This window comes from Agelaius tricolor, unplaced genomic scaffold (genome assembly GCF_023055355.1).
Source record: "Agelaius tricolor isolate 1412-34295 unplaced genomic scaffold, bAgeTri1.0.p SCAF_9, whole genome shotgun sequence".
Taxonomy (NCBI): Eukaryota; Metazoa; Chordata; class Aves; order Passeriformes; family Icteridae; genus Agelaius; species Agelaius tricolor.
This window is the reverse complement of record NW_027269269.1, coordinates 37963555-37981181: the sequence shown is the minus strand read 5'-3', so window position 1 is coordinate 37981181 and position 17627 is coordinate 37963555. Positions and strand designations below refer to the sequence as shown.

Here is a 17627-nt window from a genome sequence, read left to right as displayed (position 1 = left end):
ACTGCACAGTGTCATCATAAGGGAGCATTAACTCCTGTGTGTGCCCTTCCCTTGGCATCTGCTCGGTTGATTTGCGTAAATGAGAAATATAAAACTCCCAAAAGCCTGAATCAAAAAGAATAAGATAACTCCAGCTTCTATATGAACTGTAATTAATTTGCAGTCTGTTACCACAAAACTTAATTTAGGGAAATTCCTAGTTAGAATCAAGAATGTTAAACATTTGTGTGAATAAGAACAGTATGTGCAGTGGCGCTAGAAGTAGCAATATTTCTGATTCAAACCATGCACTGAAAAGTTGTTGAGGTTCCAGAACTTCTTTCCCTTTAAAATTATGAGAGAATGAAGTTTATTGACTGCTGATCGCTTCCAGACACAGAATGGTGGTCTATTAGTCCTTTTCAGAGTGTAATAGCAGTTCCACATGACACAAATTAATGGAATATCTCATTAATTCCCTAAATGTCACTAAACTGGTCAAGTCATAAGTTTCCATCTCCTTGAAGTAAATTTAACTGCTTCCAATTTTTCAGTTCTGTGAAAACATCTGCAGAATATGGAATCTGTTAAAACAGCAGGGTCCACATTGGGAGATGCCATGATCTTAACCTGAGCTATTTCTGTGAAGGAGATCAGCTTATTCAGCATCCAAAAAGAGCTTGCAGATTTACATTCAAGCCTGTTTTGAGGATAATTTTTACCTCTCTATTCTAGACATAAACACTAATTTCTCTGTCCAATAAAAGGAGGGAATGTGAATATTTATGGTATGAGATAAATAATATTATTGGGTACTTTCAAATTTCAGTTTTGCATTACAAGGTTATTTGCTTGTTAAGTGAAATGGCTAACCAATAAAACAGGCTTTTGCTATGGCTATGAAATGGTGATTAATCTTCATGTAGGGTATCCTCGAAGCTTTTGTTGAACCCTATCACAGGCACTCTTGTGAGGGGAAAAAATCCAACAATATTGTCTTCTAAAAGACAATCCTAATTTACCAGATAGTAATTGCTCATTGGAGAGAATTACAGTAATTTTACAATGTTTTTAACCTTGCATTAGAGGATTGTACTGACTTGTCTGATCATCATCAGTTGTTTCTCTTCTCTCCATTTGACATATCTGCAATATACCAGTCAGGCCTCAATTTACTGTTGCTTTCTGTCAGTGCATTTTATATACTGCATCTCCAACACAGCTCCCCGTATACGATGCTACATTTTTAAGACCTGGTAGTAAATTTCTCCCTGAGTGAAGCCTTGAGTGAAGATTTATTTCAGAGCTAGTAATCATGAAAACAGGATCCCTGCATAAAGAAAAGTGTTTACTAATGTAAGTCTACAGTTCAATTAACATATATTAACTTAGGAAATACTGAGAAAGTCAAATTCTCAAAATGTATTAAGTACATTGCTTTCATTTATGTAATTTTTTGCTCACAGCTTTTCGAATGTGAGTAGATCTTCAAAAATACCTTAAAATACCTTAAAAACCAGAAAACCTCTCTATAAGGAGAAATAAATACAGCCCTTGCTGATTTTAAAATATTCAAATTAATTCAGTCCCAGTCACTTTTATCATTAGGGTCCATAGCATGGTATTGGAAATACTGAAAATGTAACTATCTTTGTTAAGTGCAATAACATTTGAAAATACTTGTTCTAAAAATTTCTGTATGGCTTCAGAGTTACAGAGGACTTCATAAGCTTTAAAGCTGCTTTAAACTTTAAATCTGTGGATTGAAGCAAATGTGCATAAATATATTTGACAAATGCTTAGGAGTGTTCATTAATGAGAGCATGCATATTGAGTTCTAACTCTGTGGAGCATAAGGAAGTGAGAACATTTCCTAACATATAGATGTGGGGGCTTTTGTTTGTTTTTTTGATTGTTTGGGGGGTTTTGTTGTTTTGTTTTGTTTTTTGGTTGGTTTGGAGTTTTTGTTTATCTTCCACAGCCTTGATCTTGAAGATTTGTTAAAGAATCTAAAAAAGTGTTTTAAAAAATGGTGGAGTGGTGGTAAGTGATCTAACAAAGAGGTTACAAGGTTGTAAATTCATGTAATGTATACTAAATTTTAGAATCTTCATATTTCTTATTAATTTAAAGCTATTTAAAACCTATGTTTGTTCCAGGATGAAGTTTTCATGAATATAGCTTCACCAGTTCATTACTTTGTGCATATAAATTTTCTTTGTTTATTGTTAAATAAGAACAAGGTAAATGATAAATGATTGAGGGAACATGGCAAATCCTTGTCTCTTCTTCAGCTCTAAAAGCTTTTCTATAAACCTGGAGGTAGGAGTTCCCCCAGATATCAAGAAACAGTTGCATGCAGACAGACAATAGTTCTGTGCTTTATGGAAATAGTTAAGTGAAGACTAAATACTTAGTCATTGAGCATTATGGAGGAAAAAATTAATGTATAGAAAGTGTACAAATGAAGTCTTAACAATGCCAAGTTCTTTCAGGAACAAAAAAATTGTTCAATTTAACTTTAAATAAAAAGTAAAGGGATAAAAAAGTACTTACCAAAAAAACCCCAGCAAACTGACAAGAGAAAGGGTTCTTGTTGCTAGCAATAGTAGTAGTCAAGGGGAAAAGAGAAATGAATCATTAATGATCATCTATTAGACAAAGAAAATTACCCCATGATACTTGACTCAGTAATCCTAAAAGTCCTTGTACTTATGTGTCTTAGCATCTTTGGAATAACATAGTCCAAGAAGTGTAAATATTAGTGTTCGTGTGAAACTGCACAAAACCAGTTCAAAGTAATTCAACAGAAGAACGTGAAGGAAAAGGGAATAAATATAAAATGGAGAGCATAATATAAAAATAATCTTCATAATTGTTCACCAGATAATGTTTACCAACTAGCTGTCTGAACCGTTGCCTTTTTGCCAATCTATATATTTTGTGGGATAAAATCTATTATCTAAAGGTAAGCCAGCTTTATATACAGCTGTTCAATGGCATCAATTTAAAAATATTACTATCATCAGTATATGGAAAAAAGTAAATCTATTTAGTGCCAGGGCTACAAGCCACAGCATTTTGAGAAATTCAATTCACATTTTTCAGTAGAATAAATATGATGCACTTTTAAGTGATACACATCCATGAATAAGACATTGCAATTACATTCATCAAGTGTTAGGGAATAGTTAGAAAAACAGGCTAATACACAACCTTACAGAGGTCCCTCCTCTTCCATGATAACTTCACAGAAGTCTTTATGGACATTTGTACTCAGGAAAGCATCAAGATTTGCTTTGAAAGGTCCTTGTGTCTTTTTAATCATTTATTTAATCATTTTCCACAGACAGCTTCTAACAAACAGGATGTACCTAGGAGTGTGGCATCCTTTTGTGACATGATACCCACAGTGAAAAGCAGGAGTTCGGGACAGTTTAATAGTTTGTCCAAGTTTGTGCTAGATGTCATTGTCAGCATAGGGATCAAGGGATGAGCCCTCTGGTTTGCCAAAATGATGACTAGTCCAAAACACATATTTATGAAAGTCCTTTCTGGGCAGTACATTAAAGGCCTAGTGCCTGTGTTCTGAGTTAAACAGCACCATCTCACAGTTTGAAGTCGATGTATCACATTGGAATGTGTTTTCTCTACCAGTGTGATGTTTTCACATTGTGTTTTATAATGTAATTGCACAGCTCGCCCCACAGTTCTTCTTGAAATTAATGCATCTCTTGTATTTAATAATAACACACATTTAATAAGACTATTTCATTGTCATAAATATTAAAAGCTACATAATATATGCACATATAAAGGCTGCAGTAATGAAGGTGTTTAAAATAAACAACACCAATTGAAATTCAAGTGCTGAAGCTCAGTGGATCCTGAAAGTAAAAGTAGCTGTACAAATAAAACTAAAATTGCCTTTGTTGATCTTCATTGTCTAAAAGGAGAGGAATATGGCATATGAACGAAGAGGGGGAACAGTGATGGGAAGTCCAAGCTTTTCTCCTTAAATAATCTGCAGCATTGACTTTCCATTAAGGAAGCTGAAGAGATGCCCTTGCCCACAGCATTTAACTTCACCTGCTCTGTATCCTCTGTGCCCTGGCCCTTTTTCTATGGAAAGGACCACTAGACCTGCCAGACATGGCCCTAAAAACTCCAGGTCCAGCTTGGGAAGAACTCTGCTGTGGAGGGAAGCAAGAAAATGGCCATTAGGCTGCTTTCCAGGCAAACCCTGAGGCTGCAGGAACTCCAAGTGTGCCAGGCACTGCTGGACAAATCCCAGCCATCCTGGCTGGAGCTCATGGGCAGCTGAGCATTTCCTGCTCAGTCCTAGGCAGTCTCAAAGAGACAACTGAATTATGTGAGGGGATGTAGAGCAGCCCAGGATAAAGGAGGCTGAAAATTGGATTAAATCCATTTTACTTCCCCTTGCCACAAGGTGTGAACGGTATGTTCTGCACCTTAGGAATTACAAGTTTAAAGTATTTATGTGAGCATTGTTCTCTTAACTCTTTAAAGGATGTGGTAAAAAACCTTATGTAATCTCAAACTGCAATATTCAGATACAAATTTTAAGAATTCCACAGCTGTGGGGATAATGTTTGACACTTGAGTGAGAGTTTAGCTGTAAAATTCTCAGTTCAAGATTATAAAAGTAGTAGAAATACAGAAACATAAAGATAAAAAGTGCTTAGGAGTGTGGATTTTTATTCTGATTTGAGTGACTTTGCTTGTTATATTTGGATGCTAATGTAATTAAAAGGTCTCAATCTCTCTGGTCTGTGAAAGTGACAATACCTGTCCCTTCTTACATTAAAGAAATGTACTTTTTTGGAATAATGTGATAAAGATTACAAAGATTTCTTATTTATATGTGGCCACGTTTTAGTTTCTCTACCGACAAATGAAGAGTAATGACTCTTCATTACTGAAGAATTGAATAGTACTGTGACAAGTTTTCAGAAAGCTGTTACAGATTAATCTAGTGAAGTTCATTTCTGCACAATAGGAAGAAATAGAGACTGGGAATTAGAGGAGGCTCTATTTAAAGTAAGATGCTGAAATGCTAATATCATAGTTACCAGGTCTTTTTTTGGAAAAGATATTAATTCCTCACTATTCTATTAGCTCTCTTATTTGTGTCTTTTCTTTTTTAAACCAATTATTAGAAAAGAAGGGGAAAATGAATCAGTCAACATAATATTTGGACTTCAAAAATTTTCTCCACAGGAGCAGCTGTTAAGGAAGTTAAGTAGTCACTGGGGGAGAGGAAAATCCTCCTCATAGAGTGAAAATGGCTGGATGACAAAGTCTAGAGTAAAAATATATAGTCATCCTCCACTGTGACTGAAAGATTAAGTGGGCTGCTCCACTGCTTCATGTTATGATGTTTGTTATTTAATCCATGGAAATAATGGAAAGAAAGTTAGGCAATGAGATGACAACACCTGCAAATGTCACAATTATCTGGGTTGCTCAAATCCAAAACACACTATGTGGGGAACTTCAAAAGGGAACCCTGAGATCTACAGCAATGGATGACACAATGTCAAATAAAATTCAACAGTATGAAAGCTAGCAGGCATTGAAAGAAGTAATTTGAACTATTTATGACCTCTCTTGGGTACTAAATTAATTTAGAAATACCAGAAAAAGAGATCAAGTCATTGTGGACAACTCAATAAAATCTGTGATCTCTGTTCAAGTTTCATCAGCCTTTCCCTTCCCCTTATAATTTCTCCAAATAAAAGAATCCCCTCACAACAAAACAATAATCAATGGCAATATGACCCTGTCTGTGCAATAAACTACATCCAGTACAGCCAATAGTATATAATGCAGCATCTTCTCTTATTCTGACTGCTGTGATAGAGAAGAAATAAGCAACAAGAGGAAGAAAATACCCTATTTCTTAATAGATATGTTGTGCCACTTTCTAAAGTAGAATGAGTGAAGATTTGGCAAAAGTGAGGAGACACAAATTTTATCTATGGAGGTATAACACATTTTTTTCATTAAATAAGTAACTAAACGCTAGTCTGTGCAAGAAGGTTCCAAACTTGTAGGTGCTTACATCTGAGAAAGCAATTTAGATGTGTAAAGTCAAGGTAAGGTAAAAGTGGTAAAAGTGCTTCTAGTATCAACTATTACAGGGTGCTGAGCATCTCATAGAGACTCTTCTTCTTTCTCAGAAATCCAGAGAGAGGAGGTGTCAGTGAAGGTCTGACATGAGCCCTTCTGTCTCACTGTTCCCTCTGTGGGGCAAGATTTACTACCTTTGCCACTGTTGAAAGAGCTGACGGATTTCTCAGGACAGTCCTTGTTCCTTGCTTACATTTTAGTTATTACTTAGCACAGCTAAGGTTTGCAGAGTTATCCCTGTAATTAACCTGACTGCACCCTCTGCATTTGCTGGACTACATGTGTCTCTCTGCAGTCCAAAGGTGAGGGTAATAGTAAATCTCATATGCTGTAAAAAATTAACTGCACAGTTGTACAAGAACTGTGCCAGTGTTACCATGGACAGTCACACACCCACAGCAGGGATCTTTACACAGTGTACCTCCAAGCAGAACACGTGGGAGGAGAGGAAGGGAAAAGTAAAATGAGCATCCCCTTTTTTTTTTTTTTTCTTTAGTTTTATGTACAGAACTGATTAAAATAGATTTCAAGGAGAAAAGTTCATTGTGCAGTTGTTAAACAATGGTGCTTTTAAAAATATTTGGAAAAGAGAAGATTTGCAGAAATCCATTAAAAGGTGCTCATTAAGGTGGCCGTGATTCATTCCCTGATGGAACTTCTGGTGCCAAGGATTTCACAGGGGCAGAGGCAGGAGGCTGGATGCTGTCCAGGGAAGTGGTTGAGTCCCTGCTCCTGGAGGTATTTACAAGATGTGGAAATGTGGCACTGAGGGACACATTTTGGTTTGGTGGTGGCCTTGGCAGTGCTGGGTTAACAGTTGGACCTGGTGATCGTGAAGCCCTTTTACAATCTAAATGATTTTCTGATGCTATGACTCTATCCTCTTTTATTAAATTGGTTTGAACAGACATATAGCTACTCTCCATAAAAGGTATGGAGAGCATAAAGAAATAGGTCCATATTTTACCTATGGTTACAAAGCTCTCTCATATTTTGCCAGGTTGTTCCATATTAAAATTGCAGCAAAGAATCTCAGTAAAATCCCAGATCAAAGAAATTAATTGAAGTCTTTTCACAGTTACCCTTAACTCCAAGGCAAATCCATGCACCACTCTATTCTTTGTCTTCTTTTTTGCTTTCTGGTAGTTTTGTCTATGTTCTTTTATATACTTTAAAATTCCTCTAAATTGCTAAATATTTTTCAACATCAAAAGGTTTCATCATTCTTTTGTCATTGAATAGTCCTCCTAATCTGTAATTACTTCCTGTTCTCTTCTGCAGTTTACAATATTTTCATATTCTCATAAAAACCTCAATTCTCTGGAAGGGCAGGTTGCGGAATTCTCACTGGCATGTTGCTGTTGTGATCTTCTTTCAGTCCCTATCAAGGCAGATGAAACCTTGAACTCCTGCCATGCTCTGAAATGCCTCCTCTCTATTGATTCCCACCACTGATATCAATCTTTGAGTTCCTTATTTTTGTATCAAAGTCCTTAAGAACCGAAGCTAAAAATGATCCATGTTGCTTTCTGAGCCAGTGAAGGATTAGTCCCTGCTCCTGTTTGGTGTAAGCTAGTTTTGTACATGATAGCCATTATCTTGAAGTAGTGTTTCAATGTGAAAAAGAATTCCTTACACAACTGGAAATTCTTATTTCTACTCACTTCTGCATAGGACTCTTTATGGAAAAACTCTTCACTTTTTCTGTGGAGGTATTGCCCAAAAATAATTGTAGACTATTGTGTAAATGCTTAAAATGTCTGCTTAAAAAAAAGCATCTCTCTTGACAGTTCTTCTCCAGACTATGTTGGCCTAACCAAAATTTTTTTTTAAATATTCTTTTTTTTTTTCTGAAATCCCTCCACATTATCAAAGTGTTTCTAATCATAGGAAATGGCAAGAGTGAGAGGAGCTAATAAAAATTAATTTGACCGGTACATTTCATTTTAGGCTAATTTTGGCTGTACCCTGGTAGCAATGGTAAATGAGAAAATAGTCTCCTACACTTTGTTTGCATATAGGTTACATCAGTGGATGAAATTCCTATAGGAAAAATGTGTAGTGCAAGCTTGTTGTTCAATGCCAGTTTGGGTAAATTCTGACTGTAGTCCTGAAGCAGAGGAGTCAGATGACCTTAATGAATTACATCACTGAGTTTATATGGAAAAACCCTTTACTTGAGATCTCTTTGCTTGAAATCCCTTTACTTGATTTATTTTGAAGTGAAAAGGTGGTCTGTGAAAGAAATGTTATTGTTCCCTCAAGTTTATTTTAACCTTTTGGGTAATAAGCTGAAATGTTACATTGATTCTGTGGATTTCACTCCCACACCTAACAACATCACATTTGAAACTCTTACAAATCAAAAGAAAATTCCTATTCTCATATGAGTCAAATAAATTTTGTCTCTTAAGAACAGAATAAAATCTAGAGGAACTTAAGAGTGAGAGGAGCCCAGGGTTCCCAATCATGAGCACTATTAATTGTACCAAGAGTCCAAGTGAAAGAATGGGGAGTGTCATTTGATACTGTTTCATTTGTGTTGGGTTTTTTCCTTCAATGGATGTTGGTTTCAAAGGAATGCAATATAATTTATTTTTCTTTTCCCAAAAATGATAGAAAAATATTAATGAATTAGATTAATAATGAATATAATATTTTTGGTGCATCTTTGCCCAAAAAATCTGGGAATCCAAGAGTATGAGTCCTAAGACAGTTTTAGACCCCGTTTTCCCTGTGAATAAAGGGAAACTATGTGCTGATGTAGTGTAATTTGCTGCACATTTATTGAGGTGTGAATGCCTGGTATTTAAAATTAAAAGCTGCTGCTATGACTTCACTAGCTAAAGTAGTGACAGGAGTTAAGAAAAAAAATTTAAACAACTGAAATCTGTAAGAATTGATGGAGAAGTAGAAGTTATAAACCTGTCCTCATGTATTGTTTGCCTCATGCTTTCTGATGCTCCTCACTGAACAATGAAAATGCCTGTTGACTTATTTGCTGAATTCTAAGAATGAAGCAAGTGTAAAGGCAGACTGAAAAAATACTGTGCTTCATCTTGCTTTTGAAGAACTCTGATATCATCAAGGCTTAAGAGAGCCACTTTCCTGTGAAAAAAAATCACATGGCACTTCACTTGCAGGTGGATTTAGGAAAGCAGCCTGCCACTTCTGCATTGCATTGAACCACTTCATAAATCTGGGGACTTAGATATTTGGCTAGATTACAGGTTTTTGTTTTCAGCCCATGAAGGCTGCAGTTACCTAACTAAAATACACAGAAAATTTTGGTACTTAATTTTTCAAGTAACTATGCTTATGGTGTCTGTACCTTGTCCAGAGGTGTAATGTTTCTGTCTAATAAAGGAAATATATAAGAACTCAGACTATAAGGCTCTCAATTGTTGGCTCAAGGCTTTATGAAGAATTTTTATGCCTCAGAAATGTAACATATATTTACTTAGCATCCTGTACATTTTATTAGTGGAGTAGCTCTCTTTAAACTTGTCAGCCATGTATCTGATGACATGTAGGGCACAAGAGCTTTTAACTATGTTTATCAGACTCACCTAGAGACAGTATCTTCAAAGTGGCTCTCTGAACTTTCCAGATGTAGTTGAAATATGCGATCCTGTCATTAGGAGTTTGTTTATAACTTTTCTTGCAAACTTCCCAAGATAGATTCTGTGGGACCCCTGGATAGAGAGAAAAAAACCCCCAAATTATTAAACATAATTTCTCTTGGTGAGCTGTTGTTGGGTTTTGTTGGCTTTGCTTCTTTGTCATCTGGGTAGCTGCAGTCAGCAGACTCCAGGCTCTGACTGTATGAAGCAGTTCCCGTTTTGGTAACAAGAGATTCCTTGCACCAGAGAGCTGATGTTCAAAGGCAGTGCAGTTACCACTGCTCATGTTGAACAGAGTGTGGAATTTGACCTTTATGAAAGAATTGCAAAGAGGCTTTGAAATCCCTGTTATGGTATCCACGGAAAACAGAGAGGAGCTGGGAACAGGAAAGTTTTCGTGGGTTTTGGAGAACAGCATGTTAACCCCCTCCCTGTCCTCTGCCACCCTTCAGTTCCTAAAAAAAAATATGACGGCACAATTCTGTGATATTTCATTTTTCTCACTTGGAGTCTCTCTTAATAATATACAAACCTGTTCCTTTTCCTTATAGTCACCTCACAGTCTTTTGTTAGAAGGATCATCTGTGCTTGTCTGGTTCAAAGGAAGACCTTTGGCATCTATTTATATGCAGTGTTGAAGACAGGATGCTGAGTGAGAAGGCTCTTGGATTTAACCCATTATGGCCATTTTTATGTTACATGAGGGATTGAGAGTTACATTCCTCCTATTGCTGGTTATCCTACCAGCATATCTTCTGGTAGCATGGAAGCATCTGTTTTCAAAGTGTAGCACAGCTTTTGTGGAGAAAACTGGTGTGTTAAGGATTTGCTCCATGTCTTTGTGTTGCTGTCACAAACTGCAGTTTTGGATCCTGGGAAGGCAAGACTTTGCACAGATGGATTTCACAGGGGAAACTGTGCCTTTCAAGCTGCCATTGCAACCTGATAATCAAAAATTAAGAAAATATAGAAAAGATACCTGTATTCTCTGATGCCTAAATCTCCCTAGGATTATACTCAAGAACATATTCTTTTGAGGATATGCAAATTAAATGCTTTGAGCCAACATTATGGGTCAAATTTACTTCATTACAAAAGTAGTTATGTTTTGGGGGCTATTTTAAAGGTAAATGAGCATGGAGTGGGAATTTTATTTTCTGTCTGTGCAATAATTCTTTAAGCTGCCTGGTAGCACATGTTGCTGGTCTCTTCCAGCCAGCTGGTGGGTTCCCAGGCAGAGTCTGTCACATGCTTGCGTCACATGGAATCCCCATGCACTTGCAAATGTTCTGATCCCTGGAGAGGCATGGGCCTTTGGGGGCTGAAATGCTCAGTCCTTGTGCTGAGATGTTCTGCTTAGGAATTCAGGGCACAACGTAAACCTAGCTGTGTCATTCCACCTCTTTTTTTTTCTTCCCCCCCCCTCCTTTTCATAAGTCCTAGATGTGATATGTTTCACAATGATATGTTTCATCTTATGTTGTTGCTCTCAAATTGCACGTGTGAGAACACAGCATCTTGGAAAAGATTTACAAACACGGGTGTGGTGACTGATGGCACTTTATTTGTGAAGGAAAAGGCATATGTTTGCTTTGTGGTGTGTGGATCCAAATCTAGTGAAAAGGGAACTGACTACATCAGTAATAGGCATATTATTTACCCCTTCCCCTCCCCAACCCCCCCTAAAATAAAAGACAGGAAAATGCTGAATGCTATGTGGAGATAGCATACAATTTATTGATTCTCTCTGTATGCTTTATGGCTATAATGGACTTTATGAAAACCCTAAGCCTGTCCATTTTATCTTTGTAAATAATTGACTGAGAACACTGTTATAAATAGGGTAAGTGGAATGAGATATATGCAAGAGAAGACTGTACAAATAATTATACGTATATGGTACATTTCAGCCTGTTTTGGCAAAGTTCAAATACATTTCTTCATAGTGTCTGAAAATTAGAGATCTAATATTTTTGGCTCAAGTCTGTTGTCACAACTACCCTTAGCTCTACTGTAATTTGCATTTCAAGTGTATTGGAATCTCTAAGCACCGCCTCTGCGTGTTGTATGATTACTGTTAATACTTGATTTCACAGTTATTTACAGCCTTGATGTATTGCTTGACTGTTGCTAATATCTCATTTACTATTCTGACCACCCTGAACAGCCCTTCTACATGATACTTCCTGGAGTGTCTAGTCTTTTATCCCTGGCTGTAGCTTCTAATTTCTCTCTGGCTGTAAAACAGTCTCATACCTTTGCATCAGAAAGTATTTTTACTTTTGTGTTGCAGAGCTCAACACAAATGCCAGGGAGGATTGCAACACTACTTCATAGTCAGAATATGGGGACCTTTAGTGTCCTAAGGAGTTGACTTGGAGAAGCCCAGGTTCATACAGCTCCTGGGTCCAACTAGGTGCAAGGCCACATATATTCTGCCTGGGTTCAGGTTGCCACTGAAAGAAGAACTCCATCCTCTTGCTAGTGGCATTCATTTCCCCTTGGCTTTTTGTGCTGGCACTTAGTTTACGTGACTGCTAAATGAGCCAGATGAAGGATTGATCCTCCTGCAAACTAGTCTTGTATTTCTTCTGATTTGCTTTTTGGGACAGTTCCCTAATCTGCTTTAGGATGCAGCTGTGAGAGGCAAGTGTCAGCACAAAGAAGGGGGAGGAACAAATGACCTGGCTTGGGAGGGAAAGCAGAAAGGACCACCACTTCAGGCAGATGTCCTGATTTATGCTACAGGTCTTGGTCTGCACACTCACTGGGAATTGGCAAGTGGGAATTGCTGCCTTGCATGGGAGAGGGAGTCTGCCAAAAAAGTGATTGTCAACATCACTCATCTTTAAATGGCAGCAGGTTCTGTCCCCCCATTCAGTCCCTATTGACAAGCTCTGTCTTTAAGACAGGAGATGTATGTGAAGTCTGGCACTCCAGGCTTTGTAAGCTGTTCATTCCTGGTGCAAGTACCCAGTGGTACAGGTACTTGCATAAAGAACTCTTCACAATTTAAATTGACATAAGTAAATGCCTTATAGAAGACAAGCATAATTATCCAAACTCTTAGGTAGAAGTGCCCATAACATTTGCCAAACAAAAATGCAGATAGTTGGAATATCTGGCTTAGCACATTCTGAAATTGGCCTTTGGGGTCTCAGAATCTCTGATTTGGTCTTCCTAGTTTGGTGAGTTGGATTTCCACTTGGGAGACTCTTTTAGCAGAGCTGGTTTATATATCTGGTTCTAAACCAGATATATATTGAAACCTCCTTAGGATCTGCCATGGGAGTTATATTCCTAGATAAATCAGAATACCATCTGTACTGCCACCTGCAATGTGAGGGAGTTAAGAGAGGTCCTTTAAGTAGCCAAAGGCAGCTAAGAAAATTAGGTAACACCTCCCTCCAGGCTACTTCACTTTTCCTAGTCTGTCACAGGCCTTCAAAGAGTGTATTTCAGATTGTGACTTAAAGTTACCCAAACCTAACTTACCTGAAACCCTAGGCAGGCAGGCAGAAAACAGGCAATGTCACATCATGGACCATAGATGATGACTGAACTGAATAATAAATCCTGATAGAAATTTATTTTCCATTTGCCTATTGAGTAAAATAGTTTTGGCAGGACAGAATCTGAACTACAGAGGGTTGCTGCTGGTGAAACAAAAGACATGGGTGGCAAATGAGGTTTATGCTGTTAAAAGGGTATGATGATTTTGGCAAAGTTGATCATGGCAAGACCTGCAGAGCCTCACTCACTGGGCACTGATGGCTTCTGTTCTGACAAAGTTCACTTCCTTTTGTGACACTTACCTTGGTTATCAAGCAAAAACTCAGCCACAGTTACAGGTAAATACACATTAGGAACTGAAGTGAGAAAGCTTTCCAGAAACATGGTAATTAACTGAAAACTAGATACTTTTAATTTTAGTATGTTTATGTGAATCTGTACATGTTAGTGGACAGAAATGCATGTCTAAATACTCTGAAGTTTGCCCTGGAGTGATGTGGTAATTATCTGGTTATGAGTTGTGCATGTTAATTTCTGCAGGTGATTTATCTGGTTTATCTGGCTTTTAAAGACATTATATTTTCCTCCTTTTTTTTTTTTTTTAATGCTCCTATTTTCACAACAGAGCACAGATAGCATTCCTATAATTATGAGTGCAGGCAAGAGTTGACAAGGAGAAGCAAGAGCTGAAGGTGAGGTAGCTTCTCAGTTAATCTGTGAGGAGAGATAACTGGCAATGAGACGAAGAAGTGCAGAGATGTGGCCAGAGAGGCAAGCAGAAAGGATACTTTTATCAGCATTGTTTCAAAGCAGCTATTACAGTAAGTACTAAAAGAGGAAAAGAAGCAACTACAGTAGTGAAGTGTAACTGAATTTTAAAATGCCTTTTAATAATGTACAGGACAGGAGCTACATCTTTACCTGAGCAACTGGGGCATGTTCTGGATGTGTCTAGCCCACCTGCTTTCAACAGAAACACAAAGACAGATAAAAAATTTAGTTGAATTTGTAATTGAGAGCATGTGCTTATGAATTTGTAAATAAGACCTATCATCAGAACTTTCAGTGTTATAAATGTTTTTGGTAGTGGGACCTGGGCTAGGCACAAACCCCTTCCATTGTCTATGTGCTTGAGTGCTAGTTTTGCCTGAAAAGTAATCAAAGATACAGATTTTATGAGCCTTTAATATTCATTGTTATTTTCCTCTGAAAGATTCAGCTGGTTTGCTTTGCAATTGCTTTTGTGGAAGAAATGCTGCATTGTAATCAATTTTTGTGTGCAGTGTAAAATGTCAGGGACATTTCTGTTATTTAACCTGCAGACTCCCGCAGTATGGGATGAGGCAGATTTTTTGAAGTAAGGCTATTTTAAGGACTAACTTCTAAGAGATTTCAGGTTCAGCATATCCAAGTACAGTATATGCTTTCTTATTGTTTGTTTTCTTTTTAATTTAAAGTGGAGGTGCATTTCAGGCAGCAGCTAAGATGCATTAATTGAGGTACATTTTTTTTTCACTACACTACTATTTGTTTGGTCATCCTTTTGATGTGATAAATGCACACAGTGTTGACTCTGATCACTTTTGACATTGTTTGAAAATTCATGGGAAATACAAAATATTTTTTTTTATCAAATGCATATTTGAGTTAGAATTCAATTAAAATGTCATAATCAAAATTAGTTAAAGAAGCAAACTGCTCTATGCACTGATTTAAAGAAAAAACTTTTAAAATGGAACTCTGTGGAGCTTTTGTAGATACATAGGCCTCTCTTCACTGTTGGTTGAGTTTATTTAAAGAGCTTTTCTAGTCACCTTTGAACCTAAATGATTTCTCCAGATGTACAGAAGTGAACAATGTAAAAATCTTGCTGCTTCAGCAGAACAGGATCCAGCTGGCAGGGAACTGGATCTGCAAGTCATTGGTTACAGCTGTGTTTCGATTTATGTGATGGTTGAAAAAATAAATTACTGGATTAAATGGCTAGAAAGAGGACTCTTTGTTTAGCCCTTGTGTGGGGACTGAAAGTGTTTATGGTGCTGTTTTCTTCAGAGCCTTTGCAAAGTAAGCTGGACAAATAGACTTATTCAAAACTTGTCTGAAATGTTGTGCATTCAGCTTTATTTCTTTACAGAAGAAACTGTATGTTTTTGTATAATGCTGTCAGCCAGCAACCATTCTTAAGGTCTCTTGGCCTTTGAAAGTGGCAGTAGCATTTTAGCAATGTCTTGTAGGCACTGCAGTTTATCACTGGAAGGCAGTTTCCTTTCGTTAAAGGTTTTCAAATGCACTTCTTGGCATGAATGCAAATACATGTAGGGACTCTGTCAAACTCATAACTTTTTAATGGGTTTAATATTTCAGCTTTGTATACCACTTACCTTTTGCTCTACATAATAGTGCTGATGTAATTGTAAATTGGGTGCACAATAATTTACAGAGCAGGCACAATGAAATCAGAAACTAATGCCAAGTGTTTGGATTATTGCTTATCTTATTTTAAGCTTCTAACTATGGTGATTATGTCTTATTATCTGATATCCTGATTCTGCAAAGATTTACATGCTTAATTTTACTGAACAGTTCCACTTTGCTTGAGAGGACTGAGTGGTGCATGGAGCCCATCACAGCTTTGTTACCTATTTTGATAAGAAATGTGTCAGGATTTTTTAATCTTTATACAATTAGGGTCCTTTGAAACCTCATAAACTGCCTTTTCTCCTGCAGATGGCTTGGGTTGAAGGAGTTGAGATTAACATCTTCCAGTGAAGTCCCTGCTCCATTGCAGTCATTGGGCATGTTACCACTGGCTTCTCTTAGGATACAATTTCGCTTTTAAAAGTGTATTTTAATGCTTTATACTTATAACCAATATCCCAAGTCCCACAAGTGATTTTTCTTAAGCAGTGAAACTGTTGCTAGTAATGCTAGTGAAGTGATAGGCTACCAAGTGTGAACGAAAGTTTTGATATTAGACCAACAGGAGTTTTGAAGGCTGCTTGCAGGAGCTATGGAGAGCAAAATAATAGCACAGAACTTTCAGTGATGGCAGACAGTGAGCTTATAGTGAATTTTTTAAAGATTTAGCTGGCTTTCAGCATAATAGTTTGCAAAGCCAGGAGCTTTTCAGCACTTATATCTGTTTATTCAGCAATATTTCCGAGTAATTATTTTCGGCTGACCATTAGTTTCTTTTTAGTCATAAAGCTGTAGCTGTAGCCAAGTATCAGTTACATCCTATTTATTAAAACATTTCTAAAATGGTGCATAAATGTGGAAAATTATGGTTGTGATTAGTTCACAACTGTTATTCTATCAAGATCCAGTTACTTTTTTAAAAACAGTTTGCACAAATTGTTTTCAAAAGATCACCTTTTTAAAATCCTGCAAAGCGCTGACCAAGAAGAGCTAAATACCAGAACAGGAGTTCCAAGGCAAAAAATGAAATCAAACAAGTTGGCCAAGTTCCATCATAAGCCACCCTCAGAAATACCAGAGAGAGGCTTAAAATATTTTAAATAGAATATTTCCCCTCCCCCCTTTTCTTTTATTGTTGTCCCCGAGCAGCATTATTACATTAGGAGCCATGCGACAGAAAGTCGTGGTGATGCAGAATAAATAACCATAATGTATCAAAAGCAGACAAAGGTGTGATTGATCTGTCTGGAATTGGCAGACTCTTTCGCTGTGTCAGGCTGTTTCTTTGATCAATGAAGGTATAGCCTCTGACCTTTAAAAAAAATCAATGAGATTGATTGAAAGGAGAGAGAGAACTATGAGAATGCAGGATAGCTTTAACCTTCACTGTCTAGAAAATTTAAAATATTCTCGGTTTTGCAGGCATTGAACCTATTTTGTATTTTCTTCTTAGAATGCTTTTCTTTTCTCCAGACTGCTTTTGAAACCTCTAAAAACAACACTGTAGAAATGTTGTGTCTGAATATTTCTCACAAATGTTTATCTTCAGATTGCATTGTTAAGAAAACAGGAGTGTTTTGTCCTACAGCAGAATTCTGTACATTCTCGTAGTGTTTGCAGCATGTACCAAATACCCTTAATTTTTTTTTTACAAACTTGGACTTTTATGTGGCAAATACACACCTCAGAGTTAGTGCTCAGAGAAATTGTTTAAGTAATTTCAGAAATTTTATCCACCTGAATAAAGGGACTTGTATTGCCCTATTTCAGGATCAGGCCCATTGGTGATTGCAACAATAGTGTAACCAGCATGGAGGGGTGACTTCTGGGAATAGACAGCATATTTTTGTGTGCTAATTCTATCTAATATTGTGTTTTTATCAATTATATGTGTTTGTGTGCGTGTGTGCAGGTATATCTACAGGTCAGAGAACAGTAAAA

The 17627-nt window shown here is 37.1% G+C and overlaps 1 long non-coding RNA gene across 3 annotated transcripts in view; it reads right to left on the bottom strand.

The window, feature by feature from the left end:
• The window catches only part of LOC139593060 (uncharacterized), a 44693-nt gene that overhangs the window by 25355 nt on the left and 1711 nt on the right, over positions 1–17627 (bottom strand). For all 3 annotated transcript variants that reach the window (XR_011680193.1, XR_011680191.1, XR_011680192.1), the window contains exons 2-3: positions 9702–9827; positions 2536–2578 (exon numbers count right to left, since the gene is read on the bottom strand). This is a non-coding gene — a long non-coding RNA (uncharacterized lncRNA). The remainder of the gene's footprint in view (positions 1–2535; positions 2579–9701; positions 9828–17627) is intronic.